Genomic DNA, 12,703 nt, shown 5'->3' with positions numbered 1-12,703 from the left:
TTTGTCTGCCACGTTATTGGTGTGGAATGCTGTGCCCCGTTTTCTATTATTTGAAGCTGTACTTGAATATTGATATCTAGTCTGGTTTAAAAGCTTCAGTAAAACTGAGGTATTTTGTCTGGCTGATTACAATATGCATTGCTTATTTGTATATTGTAAACTTCTAATGTTGCCACCCATTCTTCTATATTGATAAGTGCACATTTTTTGATTATGGCTTATTAATCTAACAATATTTTAATTCTCATGATAACCCTTTGAGAAAGTATATTGTTCTGATTTTTAAAATGTAAAAATTGAGGCTTGGAGATGTTAAATGGTTTGCTCAAGTTTTTTACATGTGTGAATATGTATGGGTGGATAAATACACAAATGAGAGAGAGTGAGAAAGGGGAAAAAGAGTCCTTTCCTGGTACCACGTATTTTGCTGAAAATTTTACCATGTGTTACTTTGTTCTCATTAAAACTTTTTGAATAATGGATCGTTATTCTGTCCACTTGCAGATGAGAAAATTTAGGAGGAGAGATGTTAATTAACATTCTTGAGTTTATACATTTAATAGATGGTAGATCTGTATTTGGACTAAAATAATATGACTAAAGATCTCTTATTCTTTTTTATATAATAATAATTTCTTTGTGTCAATCGTTCTTTCGATATTCTCAAGTTAGGATAACTGTCTCTTTCCTGTTTTCTCTGTGCCTATAATGTACCCTGAAAACTAACCCAAGAGTCTGGATTAAATCCTCTAAATTGTTGAGGAAGGTTATCCAGTCCATCCTTTATGTGGGATTAGAGATTTCCACTGAATTGCAAGCTTGTCTTGAGATGAGAACTATTTGCTAGATTGTGGAGAGTTTTGGTGGAAAAAAGAAAGTCTGACGTGGGTGAATGTAGTAAAAAGCACTACCTTCAGGTCCTCTAAAATCAAGGCTTGCTGCTTGGCAAATAATCTCTAGTTCCCTTTCCTCTGGGCCGATTCAACCCGAAACAAGTGTGTGTGGCTTGGTATACAGATCATGAATGGATTTCAGCCACACTCCCCCTTTTGGCCAGGGGGAGTTCAGCCAGACTTTGTTTTGATTAACTCTGCCTATGATTACCGAACTATGATTTTGTGTATTCCAATGGCCAGTATTCCCGACCCATACCTAATACTCCCCAAACTCCAGAACTATTTGTCCGCACTTGTAAGCAGGCTGTTCCTGTTAATTACTTCTGAAGATCGACTCTAGATTCTCACATGAAACTTCCCTAGCTCCAGCTCACACCACCTATCAGGGATCTGCTTACAAGTACAGCAAAAATGTTTTGTTCTTGTTATTGTTGTTACTGTGTAGAATGTTTTACGTTTCTGGATCAGTGCTCAATCATGGCGAACTTGCAGTTTTATATACTCTGATACCTCTATGTCTGTAATTTGGTTATGAAACTTCATACCATATCTTTAAATTTTGTCTTTCACTGTTCTTCATGCTTAATTTCAGGTGCTAGATTCATTCCTAATGCTCTTTCTAGCATCTCTTTTGCCTCCAAAGAGAGGATCTCTGCCGGATCTCTGACTTACTCAGTTCTAGAATTTTAATGCTTCCCCACTTTGTTTCATCTCTTTATCGTGCCTTCATTTGTTCTTGCTGTGCCTTACATCTATGTTAGCTTCCTGTTTAAGACTAGTGACTGAATCTTTTATCATGTTCTGATACTAACCTGGATGTCCTGTCCATGCCTACCCAAAAACTGCTGAGAATCTGTTTCACCTAATGAGCCTGTCTAGGTCTAGATCACAAACACTCCCATAAGCATGAGGTAATACATTAAGGTGGTTTGGAGATGCATATAGGCATAATGAGGAAAACCTAGATTTTTAAATCATTTACTTAGTTTTTACTTTTATTTTTAACTCTCAGAGGATACTGTGATTTTAAGAAAGTGTATGGGATCACTGAGTTCTAGGTCTCATATTCAGCTTTGCTTTTACCATCAGCTTACCTGAAACAGGATGGTTTTATACTGTCCCTGCCATTCTTTGATTTGAGTCAATATGGGCAGTTAGGTCTGTGACTGAGACTGTATGATTGGTACACACTGGGAGAAGGAGATGGAACTTCTTCACTGCGATGTGACTTCAAATTAACTTAAGTCTCTTTTGAACCCCATATAAAATTCATTTGTCAAAGTCATCTTTATAACCATTGATAATTAGCATGTTTGTTAAGAAATTACCTCTCTCAAATGCATATGCTACTTGCTATCTTCCTGTAGATTAAATTTTTTTTAACTTTATTTATTTTTGAGAGACAGAGAGAGGCAGGGCATGAGTAGGGGAGGGGGGGAGAGAGAGAGAGATACAGAATCCAAAGCAGGCTCCATGCTCTGAGCTGTTTGTTAGCACAGAGCCCAATACGGGGCTCAAACTTACGAACTGCAAGACCATGACCTGAGCTGAAGTTGGATACTCAACTGACTGAGCTACCCAGGTGCCCCTATCTTCCTGTAGATTAAATGGAAGCTTGTTTGCTTTATTTACATGATATAAAATCACTCATCACTGGAGGAAGTAGAGATCAAAAAACATACATCTACCATCATGATCCTTCTATAACTGCTGCACCCAATAAATCCTCTTCCTCTGTGGGACTAAACTAACTTGTATTTTAAGCAAATGCAAAGGGAGCATCAAAAGAGACTTGAGCTCATAAGTTATTGTCAACCAGTCTCCTTCTGAACCCTGCAAGGGCAGTGACAGATGAACAGTTCCACAAGTCGTGAATCTGAAACTGAGAAAATGAGCATGGTAAAATATAAAGAACCTTTGGAGTCAGAGCAACAGAGTTTGAGTTCAGGCTGCATGTCTTACCAGTTTTCCAATACGTGTAACCTGTTTTTGCATTTACTCCCTCACTCTGAAATCGGTGTGCCAGTATTTCCTCCAAAGGATAATTCCATGGATTGCCAGTGATTATTAACATAAAACTATAAAATGATGATACAAATATAGTAAGTATTCTTCCTTTCTTCGCTGTGCATACTGACCCCATAAAATACAATGTGATAGAGAAACCAAATCTCATGAGAACAACATATACAGTTGCCTTGGCTCTCAGTAGACTGTTCATCTAAATACATGTGGTTTCTATTCCTCATCCATGAGCATTCATCACTTATGATAAATGAGGCCAACTGAATTTTGGTCATGCCTGATATTTCTATATATACTTAAACTAGCAAAAGCAGCCAATAGGCAAAAACCAAATTTAGAGGAAGCCAATGGGAAAAGCAAATGGAACAATTACTTGGTTCCTAAAGCCATAGTTCAAAATTTCTGTGTACACACACACACACACACACAGAGCATCACTTATATGACAAATGGTACGTGTGTGTATACACACATACATATAACTTACAAACTATATGTGTGTATATATCCTATATACACTGTGTACTTGGATATATATATATACATATATATATACACACACACATCAGAGATACAGGATATATACATATATATGTAATATATACATATATACTAATATATGTGATATACCTGTGCATCTATGATAGATGTATATATACATATAGCATATGAATGAACATGTGATATAACCTAGGTATATAATGTGTATATGTAATTATATAAGTGTATCTATGGTATATATTTGTATATTACACATATATGTGTATGTGCGTGTTTGTATGAATGTATATATTATACATCATATTATATATTAATATATTATGTATTATATCTGATATATGTATGTTCATGTCTGCTTATTTAGCAAATATCTTCTGGAGATATTTGCCCATCCACATATGGCATTCTTTTTTTTTAATTTGTTTTTAAGTTTGTTTTTGAGAGACAGAGACAGGGCAAGTGGGGGAGGGGCAGAGAAAGAGGGAGAGACAGAATCCCAAGCAGACTCCACACTATCAGCACAGAGCCCAATGTGGGGCTCAAACTCACAAACGGTGAGATCATGACCTGAACTGAAACTAGAAGTTGGACACTTAACTGACTGAGCCACCTAGGCCCCCACACATAAGGCATTCTTAATCACACAAATTTTGGCAAACCATAGACAACTATTTGGAATCAGAGAGGTGTGTTTTTCCTATGGAAGAGTAAAATCAGTTTCTGTACACATATGATTGGAAAATATTTCTCTTAACTGTAAAAAGTATTCACCAAAGAGAACAAAACTAAGGCTATGTATTTTGAAGCTCCCAAAAAGTTAAAAACTGGCAGCAAGTATTCCTAGGATAGTCTTGTCCATTTTCCCTGAAGGAAACTTGTGAATCAGCTTTAATAGATAGAAGTCCATTAAAGAGGTCATTTAGCTTTGAAAATACTCCAGTAGATTTCATGGGGAGATATGAAATTGCAATCATAATCTGGAGATCTAATTTCAGCACTTAAAAACTCTACATTATCTAAACTTTTTAAATTTTGCATGTGAGCATTGAGGACTTGCTTTATTCTTGTTTATAGAAATATAAAAATTGATACATGACAAAAATACAATATGAATGTTTCAGCCACAAAATAAAAAGGATTTAATTACCACATGTCTCCCATCAAAAACACACCACAGATGTTCATCTAAAAATGCATATCTTTAAATTAGAATTTTCTACAAATAAAAGTGATTCATCTTCTACTCCAGGTCTTAGACAAATTGTGTCACTTCTTACATGATAATCAGCCACCATTTTAATTAGAAGTTGTCATTCACCCCAGCGCACCAATCTCTGGAAGAGATCAAGTGACAGTTTGTACAGCTGCTCCCATGCCTTGCCTGTCATCTTTGGTCTGACTTTGAATTTTTCTCCCCATCTCTTCTTCTCCTTTAGATAATTCCCCTCCTCCTTTTCCTCACTCCCACTGAGCTGTCAAGAGTTGAAATACTGTAATATGAAATCATTGCCTCTATGACTCTAAAAAAAAAGAGAACTTGCACTAGATTTTGATCAAAGAGAATCATTTATAAGATAGATGTAGCAAAAAACCTCAGGGAGTGTTTTTTTTTTCTCTTCCCAAAGCATCAGGATTACGTGAAATAACACAAAGAAACCAATTTTTAAACGTTTTTTTTTTTTTGTCTTAACTGAGTGATTAAGGTTTATACCGTACAATGTTCATCATTATTTTTGTTTGCCTTGTTATTCAGCACCACCTCAGAAAGATGTCACCTATGAACATAGAACTCCAGTAAAAATAGGAAGGGTGAGGAATATAAGAATTACAGTGCGCACTTTGGTGAGCAACAATGAATGGAAAATGAAAAGAAAGCTGTAACTATTATGCAGGGGCAGGAAGAGCTCTGGGGAAGACCCATAGGGTTGCCATCATCAAGAGATAACGATGTTTTCAATTCTCCTTGCCATCATTCTTATAAGGATGTATTTAGGTTGTGCCACATCTCATTAGAATCTTCGCCCATACAGTAAAACATGCAGTTGCTAATGTTTAGGGGAAAGGAGACCACTGTGCTTTGTCCTTTAGGAGAAGCTTTTTTGATGAATCCCATGTAGTAGTCTCTGCTACAACCACTTGAGTAAGAGCTTGCACACTAAGGTCATAGTTCTTTTAGGAGGCTTTCACACCATTCTCCATGCTGGGTATCAGACATTAAAATTCCAGTGCCTCCTTCACAGAGAAAATGAGACCAAAGACTTGCGTCCCAGAAGTGATTATAATAAGTGTGAGTAATGAAAGGACACTGGCCATTTTTATATCTTTTTTTTTTTTTATGTCACACTGCTGTTGTCTGTTGGATGTGGAAAGTGATATTTTTAAAATGTGAAATGAAATAAAGAATTTAGCTCACATAATGGCATTCTTTACCCATATTTTGAAATGCTTCTTTATTTATATTCTGGCTCTGAAAATGTAGTCATTTCCTCAGTCTCTGAGCAGATATACAGGAAATGACACATCTGTGTATAATTTATTCATTTAATTTTTAATTTTATAAAAATGCACCCATTGCCTTGGTCTCTAGGTGACTATAAGACATTAAACATTAAATAACAAAAAGAAGTCAAGAAAGAAAATTACAGAAAAATATAGGTTTGAGGTCTTGAAGTTCACGGAACCAAGATATTTTCAGATTAATAATATAAAAGCATTAATTATTAGGGTCTAGGATTAAAGCAAAAAAGAGAATTAAGTGAAAAGAAACAAGGTGATTAGTAGGATAAGGAGAGCAAAGCAGTTCTTAAAATATGTAGACTTGAAAATTATCCAGGCTTTCCAAATCAGCCCTTTGTTTGTGTGCATAGGTGTATATGTATATACAGAGGGGACTATTTTAAAAGGATTATCGGATATATGTTGGGAGGAATCAAATATGATTAAGGTAGAAGGTTGGCCATGGTGCTGGGGGCTGGGGAGTGGAAAACTAGAATGTAGACTTATTCCCAGAGACTACCAGAGTATCACATGCCATGGGGACAACCGGAGTCAATTTGTATTTGAAAATCTGGTATTCAAACTCTGGAGAAGGCAAGTCCAAATGCAGGTCCAATGATTATATGATGGAACTGTATTTGGGATTATAGAGCCAGACAAGAATAAAATGAAGTATACTGGGGGGCTACATATGTTTTGTCATCAGTGTTTCCCCAGAAGCTAGCAACTTAATGATTTGCTAAATGAAAATGAGCTGTGCAGGTTTGTAGCTCTTTTTTGTATGCTGAGGACTTCATGATTTGTGAAAAATTCAAATAGGATTAAAGTGCTAGGGGCAAACTATCCAAAAGCAAAGGTTTAAAAAAGTCATAGTGTTGAAATTTTTTGATTGGATTAAAAACATTTTAAGCATAAGACTGGAAGATGAATGTGCATAAAAGAATATCCCCAAAAGCAAAGCGATAAAAGGGATATATAGTGAGGATATTCATATTACACGCACACGCATACACACGCATGTTGCAGCAGAGAAACATGTTTCATTAAGGTTTTGCCCTAGATTAGTGTCCTGTCTGGTGACACATGCTATTTCTCTTCACATACTGCATTGCACCAAGAGCCTTTAGTGCTAAAGTACACTTTAGTGGGGCAGGTAGAAGGAAATGGCAGTAGCAGAGGCACTGGAATGCCCTCGAAGCTTAGCAGTTATTATTTTCAAATAAATGAAACGGCCTGGCCTGAGAGTGAGATCCAGCCACAATAATGAGAATTAAATAGATACTGTAGGACAAACCTAAAATTGTTGTTGAGCTCACCCAGTGGACCTTGTGCTTTTTATCTTCCATGGTCCAAAGAAAATGAAAGAAGGATGTATTGGACAAAGATAGAAACTATTTTTGTTTGTTTGTTTTTGGACCATTAAGAGTCTGTATGTAGAACTTACTAATTGTTTTTTATCTGAAAGGATAGAAGAGAGAGATTCTGGAGAAAACTTTGGGATCTCAGGTTTATGTAAAAGACCAAGGTAGATATCCCAGGCACAAAGATTATTTAAAACTATGATGGTTTATCAAAAGAAATGTTAGGATAACTTTCCAAGGATGTCTTTACACATGGTATTTTTCCCTCGTAAACATTAACTCTTCAAAATTAGTTTTGTAAATAAGGAACTAGATTTGATAAAATGAACTATCTTTGAAATAAACTGGAAAAAAAAAAACCTTTTTCTATTTAAAAAGGAATTTGGCCTGGCATTGTGTTTTAATGATGTATTCTGAAAGTCATTTTAGAGCATGTAATGAATGTTACCCAGAGATCTAATTGGAGCTCTGTTCCAGCAACCAGTACTGATGTTCATCATTTGCTGTCTGCTTCAGTTTGTGGCTCTTAAGAGTTCTGACCTTGGATTAATATATCACATAAGTAATAAGAGACATGTATCTCTTCAGTGTCCTATTTCTACTAATGCTTACAAAATGGGTTTTACTCACATTAATGACTGATAATTTGTCCATGATTATGCTGTTTAATTTCAATGTGTGCCTTTTAAAATTTGGAATGGGGATCTATACTATCTTTCACCATCCCTTTAATATTTGAAGATCACCTTTGCGCAGTTGTGAGTGTGGCTAGGAGAGGAGGAGCCTTTGTGGCCAGAAAATTTTGCTTTGATGTTCACATTGAAAAGCAATATTGACTTTGAGATTCTGGTTCCTGCTTGGAGACTATAAAGGCTTTACCTCAGATGAACTTAATTGGTTCTCTGTTGCTACAGCCAGCTTGTTCTAGCTGCCTGATTGATGGGTTTCCATAGCAGTGCTGTGATTTAAATATCTATGTATACATATATGCATATGTTTATATGTGTACATATCTGTGCACACAGATATGTGTGCAAACATAACATGCACGTATTTATATATAAGCACATGTATTTTTCCGAACTTCCTGTAATTATTGATAAGCTAGGAAAAAACCTATCTATAGTAAAGACACTCAGAAAATTAGGAATAGAAGGAAAGTTCCTCAACCTAATTAGAAGCATCTATAAAAAACTGTAGCTACTACCATATTAAATGGAGAAACACTGCATACTTTCCTCTTCAGATCAGAAACAAGGATGTGTACTCTGCCCACCTCTCCTCAGCAGTGTATTTGGGATCTGAGCCAGTACAATGAGAAACAGAAAAAAAGGCTGATAGGAAAGGAAGAAATAAATTTTGCCTTACTTGCAGGAGACATGATTATATAAAATCCAAAGAATTTACACAAAAGCTACTGTAGGTAGTACTAAGAGCATTTAATGAGGTTACAGGATTCAAGATGAATGTATAAAAACCTGTTGTATTTCTCTGTGCTTCCAGTGAACAATAAATTAATTTAATAAATTCTTAATCTAAGAAACTAGATGTACATGCTGAAAATAATAAAATACTGTTGAGAGAAAATAAATAAATGAATTTATATATGTGTTCTGTTCATGGCACAAGCCTTCAAAATTAAGATGACAGTTATTCCAAACTAGTATGTAGATTGATCTCAATTCCTACTCAGATTCTAGCTGGTTGTTTTCTAAAAACTGACAAGCTGATACTAAAATTGAGAAAAAAAAAATACAAAAGATCTAGAAGAGGCAAAATTGTGAAAATGGAGGTGCACGTTGGGTGGCTCAGTAGGTTAAGCGTCCGACTTTGGCTCAGGTCGTGATCTCACAGTTTGGGGGTTGGAGCCCTGTGTTGGGCTCTGTGCTGACAGCTCAGAGTCTGGAGCCTGCTTTGGATTCTGTGTCTCCCTCTCTCTCTGCCCCTCCCCCACTCAAGCTCTGTCTGTCTCAAAAATAGAAGAGGAGGGGTGCCTGGGGGGCTCAGTTGGTTAAGTGTCGGAGTTCAATTCAGGTCATGATCTCACAGTTAGCGGGTTCGAGCCGTACATCGGGCTCTGTGCTGACAGCCCAGAGCCTGGAGCCTGCTTAGGATTCTGTTTCTCCCTCTCTCTCTGCCCCTCCCCAACTCGTACTCTTTTTCTCTCAAAAATAAATAAACATTGAAAAAATTTTTAAAGAAAATGAGGGTATCTTTGAGTGTCCATGTAGGATAATAAAAAAAATAAAAAAATGTTCATAGTTTTTGATATGTTTCCACCATAGAAACATCACTACAGTTGAGATAATGAACATATCAATCACTTATTAATTTCCTCATGTCCCTTTCTAATCCTTTTCCTCCTGTATCTCCTCCTCTTCCTCCTGTATCTCCTCCTCATCACAATACTGATCTGCTTTCTGAATCTGGAAATAGTTTGAATTTTTCACAATTTTATATAAATGGAATAATTTATGTACTTTTTGTGTATATTAAATATTATTTTCAACAGTATATTTTACTCAGAGCAATTTTCATAATTACATCTCAACTTCATATCCCCATTTTCATTACATTCTTCTGTTCTGAAAGATTTCTACAAATCTTGTTGCAAATATGTTACCAAGTTTTTTGTTTCCCATGTACAAAAGAGTAATTTGATATTTATATAAATTATGAAATGATCACCAAAGTCTAGTTTCCTCTGCCATCATACAAAGTTGTTACATTATTGACTATATTCTTTATGCTGCACATTACATACATATGTATTATTTTATAACTGAAGATTACATCTCTTAATTTTCTTCACCTATTTTGTCCATCCCCCCTACATCCCTCCTTTCTTGCAACCATCAGTTTATTGTCTGTGTCTGTGAGCCTGTTTCTATTTTGTTTTTTCATTTGCTCATGGAAGTGAAGTCCTGCAATATTTTTGTCTGTCTGACTTTTTTCACTTAGCTTAACACCCTGTAGGTCTGTCGATGTTTCCACAAATGGCAAGATTTCATTCTTTTTCATGTCTGTAATACTGTTTTATATATATTTCCACACCAGTTTATCTATTAATTTATTAATAGACATTTAGGTTGCTTTTATATCTTGGTTATTTTAAATAATGCTTCGTTGAACATAGGGATGCCTATATTTATTTTGAATTAGTGTTTTCATTTTCTTTGGTTGAATACCTACAGGTGGAATTGCTGAATCATATAGGAGTTTGATTTTTAATTTTTTGAGAAACCTCCATATTGTTGTCCCATAGTGGCTGTACCAGTTTATATTCCCATATTCCCAATAACAATGCACAAGGGTTTCCTTTATTCCTCATCCTCACCAACACTTGTTATTTTGTTTGTTTTTTTTTTTGAAAATAGCCATTCTGACCAGTATGAAGTCATACTCTTCCTGTGGTTTTGATTTACATTTATCTGATGATTAGTGATGTTGAGCATCTTTTCACATGCCTGTTGACCATCTGTATGTCTTCTTTGGAAAAATGCCTATACAGGCTTCTGCCCAGTTTTAATCATACTGTTTTTTGAGATTGAGTTGTAGGAGTTGATGTATTTTAGAAGTTATCTCTTTAACAAATACATCATTTGTTAATATCTTCTCACTTTCAATAGGTTGCCTTTTCATTTTGTTGATGGTTTTCTTCACTGTGCAGAAAAGAAAGCTGTTTAGTTTAATGTAGTCCTGTTTTACTTTTGGTTATTTATTGCCCTTCCCTAAGGAGACAGATCCACAAAAAGCATTACTGAGACCAATGTCCATGGGCTTACTGCCTATGTTTTCTTCAAGGAGGTTTATAGTTTCAAGTCTTCTATTTAAGTCTTTAATACATTTTGTGTTTGGTATATGGTATAAGAAAGTGGTCCAGTTTCAATATTTTCCTGTCCAGTTTTCCCATCACCATTTATTGAAGAAACTTTTTCCCATTGCATATTCTTCCTTTGTCATAGATTAAATGACCATCTAAACATGGGTTTATATCTGGGCTCTCTATTCTGTTTTAATTACTTTGTAGCATAGTTTGAAATCTGGAAGCGTGATACCTCCAGTTTGTTTGCTTTTATTTCTCAAGTTTGCTTTGGCTATTTAGGGTCTTTTGTGGTTCCATACAAATTTTAGGATTAATTGTTCTAGTTTCATGAAAAATGCTATTGATAGTTTGATAAGGATTGCATTGAACTTGTAAATTTCTGTGGGTAATGAGGACATTTTAACAATATCATTTTTCAAATCCATGACAATGGTATATCTTGCCATTAGTTGGTGTCCTCTTCAATTTATTTCAACAGTGCTTTACAGTTTTCAAAGTATGTCTTTCACCTCCTTGGTTAAATTTATCTCTGGGTATTTTATTCTTTTTTGTGCAGTTATATGTGGAATTTTTAAAATTGCAGACTTTCTAACAGGAACTCAATTTGAAACAACTAAAACAGATTCAATAAATAGTTAGAAGGTAGACATTGCAGGCTTTACCCATTGGATATTTTTGCCTCTTTTGTCATAGATGAATCAACAAAAAAAATGATGTTGGTATACATATATACATAATGGAATATTACTTGGGCATAAAAAGGAATGAAACATTGCCATTTGCAACAACGTGGATGGACCTAGAGGGTATAATGCTAAATTAAATGTCTGTCAGAAAAAGACAGATACTATATTATTTCACTCATTTGGATATTAGGAAACGAAAAACTAAACTCTTAAATACAGAGAATAAAAAGGTGGTTGCCAGAGGGCAGCTGTTGAGGGGATGAGTGAAATAGATAAAATGGATTAAGACTGCACTTATTTTGATGAGCACTGAGAAATGTATAGAATTGTTAAATCATATTGTATGACTGAAACTAATATAACACCATGTTCATTATACTTGAATTTAGAAAAAGAAAAAGAAAATTTTTAATAATTGGTTATTAGTGTATAGAAATACAACATACTTCTATAGATTGAATTTTAGATCTTGCTACTTGATTCATTTATTAGTTGTGGTAGTTGTTGGTAGAGGCTTTAGGTTTTCTGTACATAGTATATCATCTGCAAATTGTGATAGTTTTACTTCTTACTTTCCAATTGGGATAGTTTTTGGGGTTTTTTTTTTTTGGTTTGGTTTTTGTTTGTTTTTGCCTTGTCTAATTACTGTGGATGGACTTTCGATAGTATGTTGAATAAAATTGGAGAGAGTGTGTATCCATGTCTTGTTTCTGATCTTAGAGAAAAAGCTTTCTTTGGGTTTGTCACATACAAACTTTGTGTTGTGGTATATTCCCTCTAAGCCCACTTTTTGAGAGTTTTTGTCATGAATGGATGTTGAAGTTTTCAAATTCTTTTTATCCATCTATTGAGATGATTGTATGATTTTCATCCTTAATTTTGTTAATGTGCTATATCGCATTGATTGGTTTG

Source organism: Panthera uncia, chromosome D1 (assembly GCF_023721935.1).
Source record: "Panthera uncia isolate 11264 chromosome D1, Puncia_PCG_1.0, whole genome shotgun sequence".
In the NCBI taxonomy this organism is placed as follows: domain Eukaryota; kingdom Metazoa; phylum Chordata; class Mammalia; order Carnivora; family Felidae; genus Panthera; species Panthera uncia.
Note: the sequence above shows the minus strand (reverse complement) of the source record.